General features: G+C 45.7%; 1 protein-coding gene across 1 annotated transcript in view; it reads left to right on the forward strand.

Annotated features, from left to right (window-relative positions):
- The window catches only part of cUnh8orf74 (chromosome Un C8orf74 homolog), a 101972-nt gene that overhangs the window by 52975 nt on the left and 33272 nt on the right, over positions 1–15725 (forward strand). The window contains exon 8 of the mRNA XM_084004169.1: positions 7388–7432. The gene's annotated coding sequence lies outside the window, so the exon portion shown is untranslated. The remainder of the gene's footprint in view (positions 1–7387; positions 7433–15725) is intronic.

The following is a 15725-nucleotide window of genomic DNA, read 5'->3' on the forward strand; positions in this document are numbered from 1 at the left end:
GTTGCCATGTGTTTTGACTGACACATCTTTGACGCTGTGTGCAGCCGAGTTTAGGTCTCCTCTATGTGCGTGCATGTGTGACGGGATATTTCCTGGCTTTTGAACTCGTCCTGATTGACACAAATGGGTTCGGGACAGCCCCCCTATAGGTCAAAGTGTGTGTATTTATGTTGGTGTGTGTGTGTGTGTTGGCATGACAGCCCTCGCTCTGCCCGCCACCCACCCCCGCGGCTCATATTGAGGGTGATTTTAATACCCCAACATGTTTAGGAAGAAGCATTGACACCGTATTGTTCCCCCACAATGGAGGGCAGACGGAGGGAGCTGGAGGTCGAGGGGGGACGGGGAGCGGCGGACAAAAGGAAGAGCGGGCGCTCACGGCTCGTCTCCTTTCACCGCCGCGTCTAGACGGCCATGTTCGGCGCAGGGTCTCTCTGCGGAAAAGAAAAAGACGGAAAGAGAGGGGAAAGGACGTGAGAGGGGACGTGGGGGAGGAGGGGTGGGAGGTGTTCAGTGTTGTCTGAGGACGGTCTTGACAGAACAGGGAAGGCAAAAGGTCAAAAAGGTCACAACCTGCCTTATCTGTGATGTGAAGGTAAGAGGATGATTAAGGGAAAGGAAAAACTAGAATAACGCCGCCTTCAAGGACCGTTGGTGAAGCTGTAATCACGTGGAAGTTGTTTTTTTTATGTGATTATTTATCCTTCTTCGTAAATCTTAATTAGTTTGTTTAGAGGTGCTCTCTGCATTTGGACCGAGCTAGGCTAGCTGTTTCCCTCTGCTCCCAGTCTTTGTGCTAAGCTAAGCTAACTCTCTCCTGTAAAGCCCTGAGAGAAGTGTCAGTCTTCTCCTCTAACTCGGTTAGAAATCAGAAATATTCAGCTATTTCTTTACATCAGTCAATTAAAAATGCATTATGATGTTGAGTAAATAATGTGGCATAAATAAGGGTTCACCCTCTGCTTGGCTGCTCCCTCTTAAGATCACAGAAATATATATTTTATTATCAATTCTAAAGAATAAAGTGAAAAGCCTATCTATTCCCTTTAAATGCATGAACAGGACAGCCAATCAATTTAGCTCCCAGAATCCTGAGAATGAAAAATTTACATTAAAGTGAAAATTACAGAGCATTTGAAGGCACCACAGGCATCTTCATCATCTTTGTTTACGACAGAATCACATGATTTACATAAATGCTCCACAATCGGGAATAGGTTGTGTTTTTTTTTTGTAGTTTTAATTCCCACTTCCTGATGCGTTCAAAGACGCTGCGTTGACCACAAACCCGATGTTGTGAAAGTCTATGCTTAAGCTGAAACAGAGGGAGGACGTGAGCGAGAACAATGGAGAGTCTATAGACATAAACAGACAGGCATGTGTCTATGAATGTGCAGAGATGAGGGCGTGTGTGTGTGCATGTCCAGTGTGTGTGTACATGTACAGTGTGTGTGTGTGCATGTCCAGTGTGTGTGTGTGCATGTACAGTGTGTGTGTGTGTGTCGGTGGTTGCATGGGGCAGGTGGTGGCGGCGGGACCGCGGGGGTGTAAGGACCCCCCAGCCTTCGCCAACTCCTTATTTTAGCCCAGCACTAACTAGTCCAGTCCAATAAACCTTTCACCCCGAGGGCAGTAAATCGCCCAACAACTGGTGTGGTTGGCCGTGCCACCCACTGTGACGGGGCAGCAGGCGGGCGTGACGCGGGCATGTCGGATACCATCAGAGGGGAACGTTAGAGGCCGGCGGCCGACAGAAGCATGATGGAGAAACAAGCAGGAGAAGAGGGTTCACTTAGCCGTTTACCTGCTGGAATGTCTGAGGAATTCACATTATTATAATTTAATATTTGACAATTAACTGTGTGATAATGGTGTAGAACATAAAGAAGCAATCCTAGAAAATTAATAGAAATATTACAGTATCATCGGGAGAGAAATACATGAATAATCAACGTGTAGTTTGGCACCTCGAGGGTTAAAAGCTCATCAACTTCTCATTTAAATGAGTCGTATATTGAATTTAAATTGGCTGACGTATATAAATACAGATATGAACTCAGACAACAATTTGTTTCTGCTTGGAGATGATTTTGTCTGATATTTATTTTCCACACATGTATTTTTAGATGTGATTTTGTTCAAACACCTCGTCTTATTTATTTATTCCATGTTTGTAAATCACTGCATTGTAACACACTTTAGCATCAGCAATGTTGCTTTTTTCGAATATTTTTTTGTAAGAAAAAAAATTACTAAATTAAATGAGGAACATTAAACTGTAGAGAATTCAATAAAAACAAAACAATAAGAGTGAAATAAACAACAAAAAATCAGGCTTACATTAATCATAAAAAAATGAAATATATAATATATATATATTTAAAATAGAACATAATAAGCTTAAATAAATTAAATTTATGTGATTTATAAGAGTCCTTCAGATTGTTTCAGGCAGCGAGTTCCAGAGAGTTCCAGACCTGAGGGGGTCCTGGCTTCAGGAGCCCGGTCCCCTTTAGTCCTGAGACTTCAGATGAGTGAGTGTGATCACAGACATGAAGGTGATCAATAACAAAATGACAGGAGGATATTATTTAAGGTTCCCGTATCCTTACAGCGAGGTAGAATAGTCCGGTCAGGTGTTCTGGTTCTTTGAAATCGTTCCTCAGCTCTGTTTTCCTGCTGTCAGCCTGATGAGCTGACCCTCTCCTTCCCTCTCCCCCCTCACATGCACTCTCCCTCTCCCCCCCTCACATGCACTCTCCCTCTCCCCCCCTCACATGCACTCTACCTCTCCCCCCCTCACATGCACTCTCCCTGTCTCCCCCCCTGCGTCAGCTTGGCCCCTCATCTCCATATGAAAGTGGATGCGGGGGCCCGGTGGTCCCCAGGGTGCGCCGACAGACCGTGCGCCCGCCCCCATTCAGCTCTCATTTCCTCTTCCACGCCGAGCCCTCGTCCAATCAGCCACGTTGTTCCGCTTTCGCCGCCGTCCAATGGCATCGCACCATCGCCGCCCGGGGATCCGCCTTCATCCGTTAGATTAACACACAGTCACGAAAAAACTCAACAATACACACCTAGACTCACCTACGAGCATCCGTCTCTACACACACACACACACACACACACACACACACACACACACACACACTGTCACCATCTGTCAGGAAACGGGGCAGCACTTAGAGAACTGATTCACCTAATTAGCAATCAATTAGCTTGTTACCACCAGCAGTAATTACTTTTTATAGAGCAGAGAGGAGTGCAGCTGCTGCCACTAATAAACCTGGAGCCTCCTCCCGGCCCTCCACACCTAACAAGCCCCGTCTGAGGGAGAGTTATCGGCCAGTCCAGCAGAGCAAACACCGTCCCCCAGGGGCCCCTCCGCTCCTGCTCTCTAACGGCCTAAATCCTCTTTTAATGAATATAGGGTCAGGCTAAATGGGAAATCCATCATGGCCATAAAAGCAGGAGGCTTCTGCCGGGGAGGCTCTGAAATGTGAACAGGCTGACGTTGTGGGACAATGAATGTGATGGATCCCACTTATTCTCTTAGTTTCAGTGTGTTTCAGTCCAGATTGAACTCTATCAACAACTATTGAAATGTTGGACAGATGTTGAAGCCTTATGACTCTAATAATCCCTTTTCACTTATCCTCTGAAATATCATTCATGGTTCCCAGAGGATACATCCTAATGACTTTTATGATCCCCTCATTTAGCTACTTTTTTGTAGTTTAATTATAAGACATATTTGTGATAAGCCATGTCTACAGCTGCAAATAACACTTCATTATTATTATTGTTGATTAATCGAACATTAAAACATCTGAAAATCCCCGTTTCGATGTCCTCCAATGTCCTGAAGCTTCCCCCACACCTCCTCTCTGAAATCCATCTCTTCTAATCCACCATGCTTTGCTTTCTCCTCCCGCATCCATTCAAGCTTTGACTATTTATTAAAGGCAAACTTTGAATCCTTTAATCCTAAATGCAGCGCTTTATCCCCTGAAGCAGCGAGGGAATAAATCAGCATGTTTTTTTTCCCTCTCTCTCACAAATACCTATCTGGAGCCGCCGTGTTTGCGTGTAGCAGCATGTGGGCTAACAATGGCCCCCAGTGACAACCAAGGTTAATCCTATATGTCGCCATTATGCGGGGTCAAGCTTCCTCGCCATATATTTAGTGTGTCATTAATTTCCAACCTGCTACTGCTGCAGCAAGAGCAAGCTGCCGCTGCTCCGGTCCCTCGGTGCACACACACACACACACACACACACACACACACACACACACATGCATGCAGATGGATGCACACACACGCAATGACTCGCTACATTAGCTAAATGGCCAGAGCTCCGTCTCTCTCTTTGCCTCCCTCTAATGAGACGGGTCTCTGGATCATGTAGTCTATTCATCATTCTGCTTGTTCCAATCTCCCTCTTCTTTTATCAGCGTTTCCTTCGAGGGCCGAAGTCGTCAGAGGAGACATAAATCACCTGTCAGCGTTGGTCCCTGGGCTCCCATAATGCTCTATTAGCGCTTCCCACCACCATTATTGACAAAGCGGTGGCCAGGTATTCTCGGCTGTTCATCTGTTTTATAGAGCGGTTATTGTTGCGTCATTTGGGCGTAGTACTTTCTGCTAGTTTATCCTAACCCGGATACATCCAGGTCAGGTTAGCTTTAACCACTGTGTGTCCAGTAGGAGCTATATTAGTCATATTTGGTGCCTCTGGTTCTGCATCTAAGTCCCTTTCACAGCTTGGATTGTCATTTTGTGTCTGCCTTTAACAGAGAGATGGCATGATTCTTCAGGATCTTTATTTTAGCTTCAATTACATGTTTTTATCCCACAAACTGTAAATAAGACGTGGACGTTGTCATCCTGACGTCACCCGTTGGTTTGTGGAAAATGGCTTTGGAACCTCGGCGTCTTGGATTTTGTGAAACCAGTGAAGGAAGTGACCATATTTGGACTGCTGCTGCCAGACTAATTCTAACAAAGGAGTTCATATAACCTTAATTGTAGCTTCATTACCTGCATTTTAGAATCAATTTTAATTATCACTTTTAAGACCCGGTTTGATCCGTATTCTCTGTTTCTAAGTGAATCTTTAATCCTTTCTATCTGAACCAATGATTTTCTCACAGAAACGGGAACCTGGCTGTAGATCTCAGTGAAGTGCACTTGTGCACATGGCAGGTTCATTACATGGTTCAGATATAAAGGGCTTCTCGGTGTATTTTGGTCACTTCTCTTGATGGCGTCCCGTGAGAGAGAAGGAACAGAAAGAAGCATTTAACCCCAAAACCCAGAATAGCTGGAGAAATTAAAGGAAGATGCCTTTGCTATCTCTTTTCATGAGAGACTCGACCTCTCAGCCCGCACATCTGCAACCAGTCCCTCAGGCCTGATCAGAAAAGACAGGATATGACCTCATCTGTGACCTGGCGACCCGAGGAAGTGCTTCAAAAGGAGACGAGAGTTCATCTCAGAAAGACTTGCACGAAAGATGAGCTTCCCGGAATCACTGCTCTTGATTTTTCTTTTGCTTTTTATGACGACCATGTGTCAAGTAAATGAGTAAACGCTGCTTTGTTTATTCCACGCAGCTGTAGAGGAACGGGGCGGAGCCTGCAGTACAACGGCTTTGTGTAGCTTTAAAGTTACAAGTGACTTTAAAGCTCAGGTGGATCCGAGGACGTTTCATTCTCATTCTCCTTTTTTATTTTAAGAATATGAAAACATAGTAAAACTGCACCGTGATTGAGATACGATACAATATATATATATTTTTGGCGTATTTTCTAGTGGATAAAAATAAATATCAAGATTCCCCTCGAAACAACCCGTCTTCATGTCTGTGTGTTTGTGGTGAGCTTTCCTTCATGCGTAGTTACTCTCCATCAGCCTCCTGCACTGAACACTGTCTGCCTGGTCATCCATGGCTGTGTGTGTGTGTGTGTGTGTGTGTGTGTGTGTGTGTGTGTGTGTGTGTGTGTGTGTGTGTGTGTGTGTGTGTCTGCTGAACCAACTGAGACAAAGGAGGGGAGATGGAAAGACTAGTGTGGAGATGTAGAGAGGAAGAGGAGAAGAGTAAAGATAGAGAGAGGCTTCATCCATCTCGGTCTGCAGCCAAATGCACAGATCTGTCCAATGGGAACGCAGAGTCTGCTCACCTGTTCAAACCAGCTGGCCTACCTGTCTCAGTGGCTCAATGACCTAAAAAAAAAAGTGTATTTTCTGTCAGTCGATGTTAAATCAGTAAAGGAGAAAGCATGAATGGATGAACAGATGACCCCCGACCCCTCCCCTCCTCTGTGTGTTGCGGGTGATAAATGCCAAACCAATTGAAGCGCTGCAACGCGGCGCTCCATATCAAAAGGCCTAAGCGGCATTAGCATGGTGTAATTACTGCTGGCTGACCTGCTCTTTGTGCCGGCGCCGCCGTGGACCCGCTGAGGAAAAACCCCCTCAAACGGCGAGGTCAGAGCGGCGTGTTGGCAGCTGGCTGCTGCCCCGAACGCCACACCGCGCGTATGTGTGTGTGTGTGTGTGTTTTCTTTAAAGGTACATTGTGACCGTTTTGATCCTCTGGTGCTGAACATGGCACCTGCATTAAATCCCTCTGGGGGATAATAATGTTCTCGACATGGAAGATCACATTCGGTGGACATGACACCCTGACACCAGCCGTCAAGGCCTGCAAATGTAAATCTCACCAGATGAGATGTCTGTAAGCAGCTTGTGTGTGTGTGTGTGTGTGTGTGCAGGTGTTAGAGGAAGAGGGTGTGTGTGTGTGTGTGTCCTGAAATAGACTCTAAAGAGATCTGGCTGCGTCCCGTCGTGTTGTGTTCCTGATCATTCACTTTACACCGGAACCAAAAACGCCTCCGCGTGACATTTTTATGGACGTCACCCTTTTTAGCAGCGTCGTCGGGTTGCAAACAGAATGCAGTTTCCTCCTGCAAGAGCAATCCATGATCAGACCAGGCACCGACGTTAGAATATTGTGTTTTAAATGTTAAGAAAAAAACGGTTTGACAGTATCTTGTCAAAAACCCAAATGTACATGCATCCATATTAAACCCAGAAACCAGAGTCACATGTTACATTTGTGTTGTAAAGGAGCGGAGGACGCGTTGACAGCTGCTGTTTCTCCTCAAACATTCAGGAGGAAAACAGATGGAGCTTCGTTTACACTGTTTCTAATGCTGCTTTAATGCATGCATGCTCAATATTATATACTGATATGTCGTAAAAGCTCCACTTTTTCCCCTTTTAAAGGAGATTTAATAGTGAAGATGGTTATTAAATCACACTGAGAGTGATGTTATGTGTTATATAATGTATATTTAATGAGTTGTCGTTGTTTGTTCCAGGCTTGAAGGTGGAACAGGAAGTGGGAAGCTGCAGAGCTGCGTTTGGTAAGTGAACTCCTTTAATTAAGTCCAACTGAAGCAAAGTAATGCAAACAAAACGGTGTTTCCTTCTCCTTTTTTTACATCAACAATCTAACGCGTCGATCTGAAACGCGCCGCGTGAAAATGGCTTCGTGACAAAATTGCGAGCGAATGCAGTTTGTGGCGCTGGGTGTAAACACGATAGGAGCCGCCCGTGTTCTCGAGGATTAGGCCGAGCAGGTGACAGTATTGATCAGCGATGCATGATATCTTATTTGCTCTCCTGCTGACTATCTGTCTGTCTGCGTGTCGGCGTGGATCACGCTGTGGATGGAGGTGGTTTTATGTATTCTATGTAAACCGTGTTGGTCTCATTTCTAATCATAAGGATGTTGCTCACTGCTTTAGATTCATTCAACGACTCACAACGATGCTAATAATCGGCTGAATTGGATTCAATATTGTGTGATTGACAAGTGATTCTCTGGCTGTAAGCCCCGCCCACCTCGCCGCTTCAAGCTGGGTTAAACAAACACATCAATTTGCAAACAGCATTTCTGCTTGAAATGTTGTTTTGTGTGTGTGTGTGTGTGTGTGTGTGTGTGTGTGTGTGTAGCTACAGTATGTGCGTGTCAGCATCATCGCTCCATCTCCCTCGGCGTCTCCTGGAAGCTGACAACTGGGTAATAGCTTTTTACTTTTCCAGAGCAGGGCTCCGGAGAGAACTAATATGATTATAAATCATTATTCAAATAGAAAGGTGAGGCGCGGCGCTCAGGGTAGTAAGAGAGCATGATAATAGCGTCATTACCTTTTATTTATAATTCAGATTTTCCCTTTTTTCCCTTTTTGCAAACGTGGCAACTCAAGCTAATGCGAGACTACAGGGGATTTCTGAGATATGTGGGGTGAACATGCATGAAACCGGCCTGGAGATGAAGTGATTCCACGGAGCAGGGAGGCTGTTTGGGGATTTAGTGGGAATAGTTTACATGGTATTGTTTTATTAGGTTGCATTCCTTAAAGGGCTTTGATTATTGATCCGTCCCTTAAACCCACTCAGGTCAAACGCACCTAAACATGATATAATATATACTCATTTTACTCACATTCAACAACAAAAACAGTGCATTCACTTCCCATAAACCCCCAGGTTTTGGACCTATAATCGTAAAAAAGAATAATAATAATCTTAGCAAAGACTGTCAGCTAAACCTCCATAACTTCCACACCTATAAAATTCATATACAGACCTTAAATTGATTCATTATGTTTTAATTGGTTAATCCATCGATGCACTCATCCATATTTCCTGGTGCTCATCCAGGTCTGTGTTTAATGATGAATTAATGATTCTATGAGAAATAATTGCTCGATGCTGCTGGGAAGTCCTGAATGAGTGGCGATGAATAAATTCACGCGCTTGAAATCATCATCATTCAAAAGATATTAAATTACATAACGTGTCATTAAAATGTTTATTTTCCTTGGTGGTCGTATGGAGGTTGCATTGACTCATGTTGTGATGCGTTCAAGCTCTATTCAGTGAAAACGGGTATCGGGCGATAACTCTAACGTTCTGATGAAAATGTTTGGTGAGAAACTTCTCGTCCGTCTGTAAAGGAGTGTGTCGGACACGGAGAGTTTGCTGTGGTGTTTTTCAGAGTCAGAAGAAGGAGGCGATTGTCTGTAATGAAAGAATCCTGTTGGTCGTCAGCGTTAGCGTGCAAGGTAGCGCACGCTCTTTGTTCCCTGAAAGCAGAACCTCCCGATCCTCCCAGATTCATCTGTGACTGCTTGAGCTTGGCCGTCCTGTGCAGCCGAACTGTGTTGTCTATTAAAATCAGACTTTGATTCCACATCAGTCACTCCTTCAGTCCTGACTGTAGTTTTAGGGGATTTGTCTGCCGCTCTCATCCACACAAAGCCCTTCTCAGCTTAACTAGCCGCCGCTGCTCAGGTACGAGCTGCTGATGAGCAGGCGGTGCATCAGATGTCGCCCAAACTCGGGTGATTTAGCAGCCGATTAGTCAGGAAGCTGCAGCTTTGCGTGGAGTACGACAGCGAGGGAGAATAGAGCAGATCCATCTTTGTCAGAGACGCTGCTCGCTAGACTCCGCCATGTTCCCCGCTGACAATGAAACAATGTCATCTCCAGTTGGAGATACGGTTGCCATTAAGCGTCCCTCCAGCAGAGAGACTCCTACATCTGATGGAGGATCAGTCCTTTGAGGTCACGTCAGCTCGGAGATAAAAATCGGGGCCTTGATGTTCGCTCCAGCAAAGTCCTCCTCTTCAATCCAACCATGTAACGAGGCTCCCATTGTGCACATGCATCTGCACGTCGCGTGGTCACATCCAGCGGAGGTGCGCGCGCTCTTTTTGTCGGTGTCCCGCAGGGTCGGAATCTCACCATTTGTCCTCCAGCTGATCTCTGCAAATGCAACAAAGGGGGCCCAGCCCAGTAACTTTATTTTTGGCCTTCCAGCTCTAAAGCTTAACAGATGTCACTCTCGGCTGCTCGTCGCCTTGCAGAGGAACAGAGGGCTCAGTCAAAGTTGATTTCACTAATTACAGCCATGGGAGTCGACTCAGTACACACCTGCATCTGTTCATATAGAAATCCATTCATACGGGGCCTTTTCTTAAAGGCTAGTTGTGAAAACGGGTTGAAATCCGATTGTCCGAATCATCTTCAAAGTCGGTGTGAGATGCGTTTTAACCAGATGCTGAATGCATCTGTTTCTCAGGATGCACGCTTAGTGTTTACCCTCCGACTGTAACTCCCCCATTAGCTCCCCCCCCACCCCCCCGGTCTCCAAACTGCACTGATGCAGAGAGACGCTGACAGACGGAGAAACTGCACCATCACCGTCTGCAGACCATCAAAGCCCAACATCTGCAGCCTCTTTTTCACAGTCTCTGGCCAGAAACACCATCAGTCCTCCCACTTCTCCTCACTAACACCAGCATCTACCTTCTATTTCCCAGCTGCCCTTGAGCAAGGCCCTCAAGAGAAACTCGTTCCACTCTCAGCTAAAGGTCTTTTGCTGTAGTTTTTTCTTCTCATGGTGCTAAGAATGCAAACTGGACGATCGCCAGTGCAATAAAATAATTTTGGTGAGGCCTGTGAGCTCTGCTGAGGGGTGATAAAGCGGGGTGGGGTGGGAGACTTGACCTTGTAGCCCAGAAGAGGGAGGGGGAGCATCATTAATGTGGCACCAGGAAGCTTGTAGACCTGACAGCCCTCCGTGTCCAGATAAGAGTGAGGGATGAGCTTCCTCTCCTCCTCCGGTGTTCCCTGGAAAAACGCGTCCACCAGGTAGAAAAACCAGCAACCGCCCTGTTCTTCCCTTCTTCATCCCTCCTCTTCCTCGCCCTCCCTCCACATCCCCGGCGACAGCACAGACTTGTTGGAAGACTGATGTCTGCCCCAGTTTAACTAATTAATCTCCCTCCACTCCAGAGTTTGTACTGAAGCCTGCAGAGCCCACGATGCATCACTTCAAGTCACGTGACTTATTTCTGAAATGATCTCCAGCTTTTATCCTTCACTAGAGGTTAGCTTGAGCCCGAGAAAAGACGTCATATATACGAGGTTGTTGTTTTGGTCGTACCATGTGTTAGTACGCTGATAATTTACATGATGAGTTACAAATTTACATCATCTGTGATGGCGAGGCTTAATGCAAGTAATATTATGAAGATAAATTCTAGGGAGCATCTGGTGGCCTGGTGGTTAACGTGGATGCCATATGAGGACGTTTGCTGCATGTCGTTCTCCGTCTGTCTCTCCCGTTGTTTCCTGACGCTGGTAAAGAAATACACATGGACGGGAGCCAGGTTCTACACACTGGTGTAATGTTTGTCTCTTTAGTTGCGTACATCATGAAGCTTGAAGCCAGCGTGGAAGTTAAACTCTTTCAAATGAATGCGAAAATAAGTCTTCTCACTCAATTAGTAGATCCTGGTCCATCAGTTGGTTGTATTTAGCTCCACCCTCTTGTTTAACTACTGGTTGCAAGAAACCAAGATGGTGGCGGCGAAAGTGCCAAATCCCAGGCTTCAAAGCAGTAGTCCACAATCCATGGGACGACGTCTTGGTGACTACGTCCACTTCCTTTAAATGGTCGATGGTTCCAACAGCAGCTTGGACCAGGCAGAGAGGAGTGAGTTCTGGACCGGGTTGGGTTTCCTCCTGGGCGGTTGTGACCACAACCACGAGGCGTACCAAGTAGGTGCCCAAACTATCTCAACTGGTCCTTTAAAAATCACTCCAGTGTTCCTCATGTGAGGCCAAGTAAACCTCATCCTGGCTGCTTGTATCTGTCGTCCCGCTGCCAAGGCAGGAAGTAGTCCCTTATATGTCGCGGTGAGGAAGGGTGCGGACGTCAGGGTGGTGGGCGGGGCTTCAGTACTTCTGACTTTCATGCATTGGAGTTCGCATCCTGCAATTTCCCATGATCTGTCCCCAGCTGTGCCCTCGTTTCCACCGCATGGTAGCTCTGCAGATCGTACCAACTCAGTGGAGGCGGGACTTCCAGCGGATCGCCGTAGCAACTCCGTATGCCTCTTAAACCCCATGGCATCACTTTGCCTCACGTTTTGTCAAGAAGAAAGTTTGTCTTCTATCAGGTGAAGTGAAGATCATAAAGGACAGAATTAAATCAGGCTTTTTCAAATCACTCAGATCTTCCTGTATGTATGATTGTGTGTGTGTGTGTGTGTGTGTGTGTGTGTGTGTGTGTGTGTGTGTGTGTGTGTGTGTGTGCTGACAGGAAACTACAGGAAACTCAAAAACCAAAAGAGGAACAACAAAGCTCCTCTGTTTTTATATCGAGCATCAAAAGCAAGTTTCTAACCACGGCCAGTAACACCTCTTTTTTATTTTAAATCTGCGGGATCACTTTCCCAAAAAGAAATGCTGCTGGCGTTTCTGGCAGTAGAACACATGTACCACGGACCAGTTGCAGCAACCCATCCCACAAAAAAGAAAGGGATTTATGGGAGATGTCGTCTTAATGCAGACAAATCTCTAACACTAACAAATCTGTCATAGATCATCTTGACCATGATCTCATTTGTTTGTCGCTACATCCAGATGTTACGAGTAATTTCACGATGATATATTGTTGTTAATAATTACAAGCTTTAAAATCTGACCTTTTGAACATGCAGACAGTCAGAAAGTATGCCTTGTTGATCATAAATCCACAGTGGATGATGTTGCTTCACTGTCTGGCCAGGTATGACTGTCTGTCTGCAGGCCGGCGGAGTACGAGCTCCTATGTCAAAGCTTCATTAAGTCCCGTCTGTGATTGTTCCCAGCTGCACTGCAACGCACCGTCTCTGTGCGTAAACGTGAGTGTTCATTGGTTGGTGGAGCGGCGGAGGTTGGCTGCTGAGTGAGTTATATCCTGCACTGATCTAATGAAGCTCCTGTGGAGGAGGAGGACAAGATACTCTTGAAATGTCCCACATACCGTGGAAATGTGATGCCAAAGAGGACGCCTGATGTTTTTATTCTTTGCTTTAGATTAGAATGACGTGAGCTTGATGTTAGTGTGGGAGCGCAGAACAGTAGGAACCCAGACTTTCCCAGACCGTTTACGGATTCAGTCCACGAAACCTTCAGGTCACTCTGTGGCAGTACTAATCACAGGAAGACCAGACACGTTAACCAGTGGACTTGCCCAATTCAAGACATGATAAATGTCATATTCTCTATTTAATTAGTGCTCATTTATCCTTACATTACCTTCAAAAATCCCAAACAAATATAATATAATTTAAAATGAAAGATACCTTCACCCACAACTATTGCATCTGTCATTTGCATGAATGCAACATGCATTTAGAAGCATGTTGTGTCCGCCAAGATGCTGAAAAAAGCCTGTAGTTTGTGGTCTGGGAACTGGATCAGGAGAGTGGTTGGGTGGTTTGACCAGCAGGCCACAGGTTCAACCCATCAGCAGCTCTCTCCCATGAAGGACTCTGACACACAACATGCACATTATCATGGAGTTATTGAAGAAAGCCATTCGCAAGTTAAAGTTGTCTGAAAGACATTGAAAGTGAGAACAAAGGAGGTCCCTGGATGGATCCCTGTGGCACTCCAGGGTTTACCAGGGAGAGCAATAGCAAGTGAATGTACCTGTACCTACGGCATTCTCATAGTTCTGAGGAATCTGGACCTGCTACCTGGAGAAATAAATGTATTTGGGGTTAAATATGTCATGAAACCCCCCCTTCAAACTTCAGTTACCGCCGACTCTCTGAAGAATCTAATAATGTCACTGATACCGCATGCGACTATTCTTTGATTTGATCGGCGTCAGGCCGGCACGTTGCAGAGCTGGCCTCCATGTTGATTTGATAAAATCACACCTCGTCCTCAGTGGGACTCCCACTCTCTCACGGTGTATTGATCCTGACCCCCGCTTGACTTCCAAAGCCAATAAACAGCGAGCACATGCTGATGAAGGAGAAGTGAAACTGTTACTTTTGGCTCCCCGTTCGCTGCTTTGAAGCGAAATCACTGGAGGACCTCGGCCGATAGACTAAATACATACAGACATCTGCACCTCACTTCATTCCTGTTTCATGTTCTTTGCAAACATGTTATTTTTTTCCCCGTTTTACCCGCAACTGTGGAGGGAGTCATGGTAGGCTAATGAAAATCGTCTGTCGCCCGTGATTGATGGCTCCAGCGGCCAATTGGAAGCCTGCAACACAGAAACATTGGATTCAAGGGAGCCAACAGTGGCACTGCTGCTTCTTCATTCCATGAAACGTACCAGCGCTCCAATCCTTTTTATCCGTGACTCCTATCGAATGAAGGAGAGCCAGACCGGGATAGCTATAGATCCAGAACCATGTGTGCAACAGTGCAAATAATTCCACTTTTCATCAAAAGGAAGGGAGAACTGGAGCAGAAAAACAAAGCATGTGCCAGATGAATTAGTGAAGTATATATCATGGAAAATGACTTCTTTACAAAGCGAGGGTCATGTACCTGCGCTGGATTTGAGAAGCTTCCATGAGTTATCATGCTATCATTCCACGCTGTCAGTGCCTTTATTATTTGGAGGATCAGTGACGCTTGTATTATATTTCACTCCCTACTCCTTTCGGGAACCTTCCAGCGCAGCCCTGCTGAGCCCACTCATAACTGTGGGAGTTTTAGGACTTCATAAGTTTTCCCAGAGAGAAGCCACAAGACTGATTTAGCTGTAATTTTAGCCTATGTCTTTATAGAAGCCAGATCTGCGTATTCAGGCTCGGAGACGTAGAATATGAGCTGTGGAAATGAAAGTCGCCTCTTCGTTGCAGGAAGATGAGCTTTTGGAGGCTCTGTGTGAAACAAGGAGACACTGTAGGTTCTGTAAAGGTGAACATTCACAGGACAAAGAGCTTAATCCCAGAGGTTAGACCGTAAATTAATTTGTCCTGACGTCACCCGTTGGTTTGTGGACGATTTGGATAAATAATAATATATCTCCCTCCCCTCTCCGCTGGCTGTTTCATGTGTATTTATTCAGTCCAGCGTTTTTTTAAAGCATCTTATAAAAACTTTTGATCCCTCCCTTTTCTCCAGTCAGTGTCGTGTCACCCGCCGTCCCACAATGCCTCGGGAAACGATTCCCATCCCAGCTTCCTGTGGCTTTTAAAGCAAATGAGACGTCAGAAGAAAAGAGCTACGTCCACTTTGAGAAAGCAGTTGATTTATGGGAGATTATTGTCGAGGAAAAGCGCCGCATGTGCGTTATTTAACCAAACAAGGGATGTGAACGCTGTGTGATGCTCGGAGCATCTTGTAGTATCACAACACCCTCAAAGCTGCATCAATTTAAATTGTTGAAGGCAGCCTGTATACCTCTGATGAGATATAAATCCATATTCTCACCTTTCATAGCAGCGTATGAAGTATTGGGGCCACAGCGATCACAGCGGGACTCTGATGACATATCAGTGGTGAGGCTACTACATACCTCGCGGCTGGATGGGTCAATTTAGATCCCGTTCAGAGGATAAATTAATCAGGGAGCTGGGGGACAGAGTTTCAATTAAGGAAACCTGGATTGAATTGTGCTTGTCTTTTCATGATCTCTATGATTTATTAATTTCTATCTTTATATGGACAAAAAAAATGAACTTTTTTCCCGCCCCCCGGCGCACGCGTCTGCTGCTTCTTATGCTAACCCACGGCAGAAAAAAAGACCACATTCATGGGTGCTGTTTTGGACCGGCGGTTGAGAAGCAGCGCGTCGACTTCTCCCAAATGCAGATGTCAGCGCAGGCTTTCTGCTTATCTGAT

The sequence above is a fragment of the Eutrigla gurnardus genome (genome assembly GCF_963514095.1).
Source record: "Eutrigla gurnardus genome assembly, chromosome: 24".
NCBI lineage: Eukaryota > Metazoa > Chordata > Actinopteri > Perciformes > Triglidae > Eutrigla > Eutrigla gurnardus.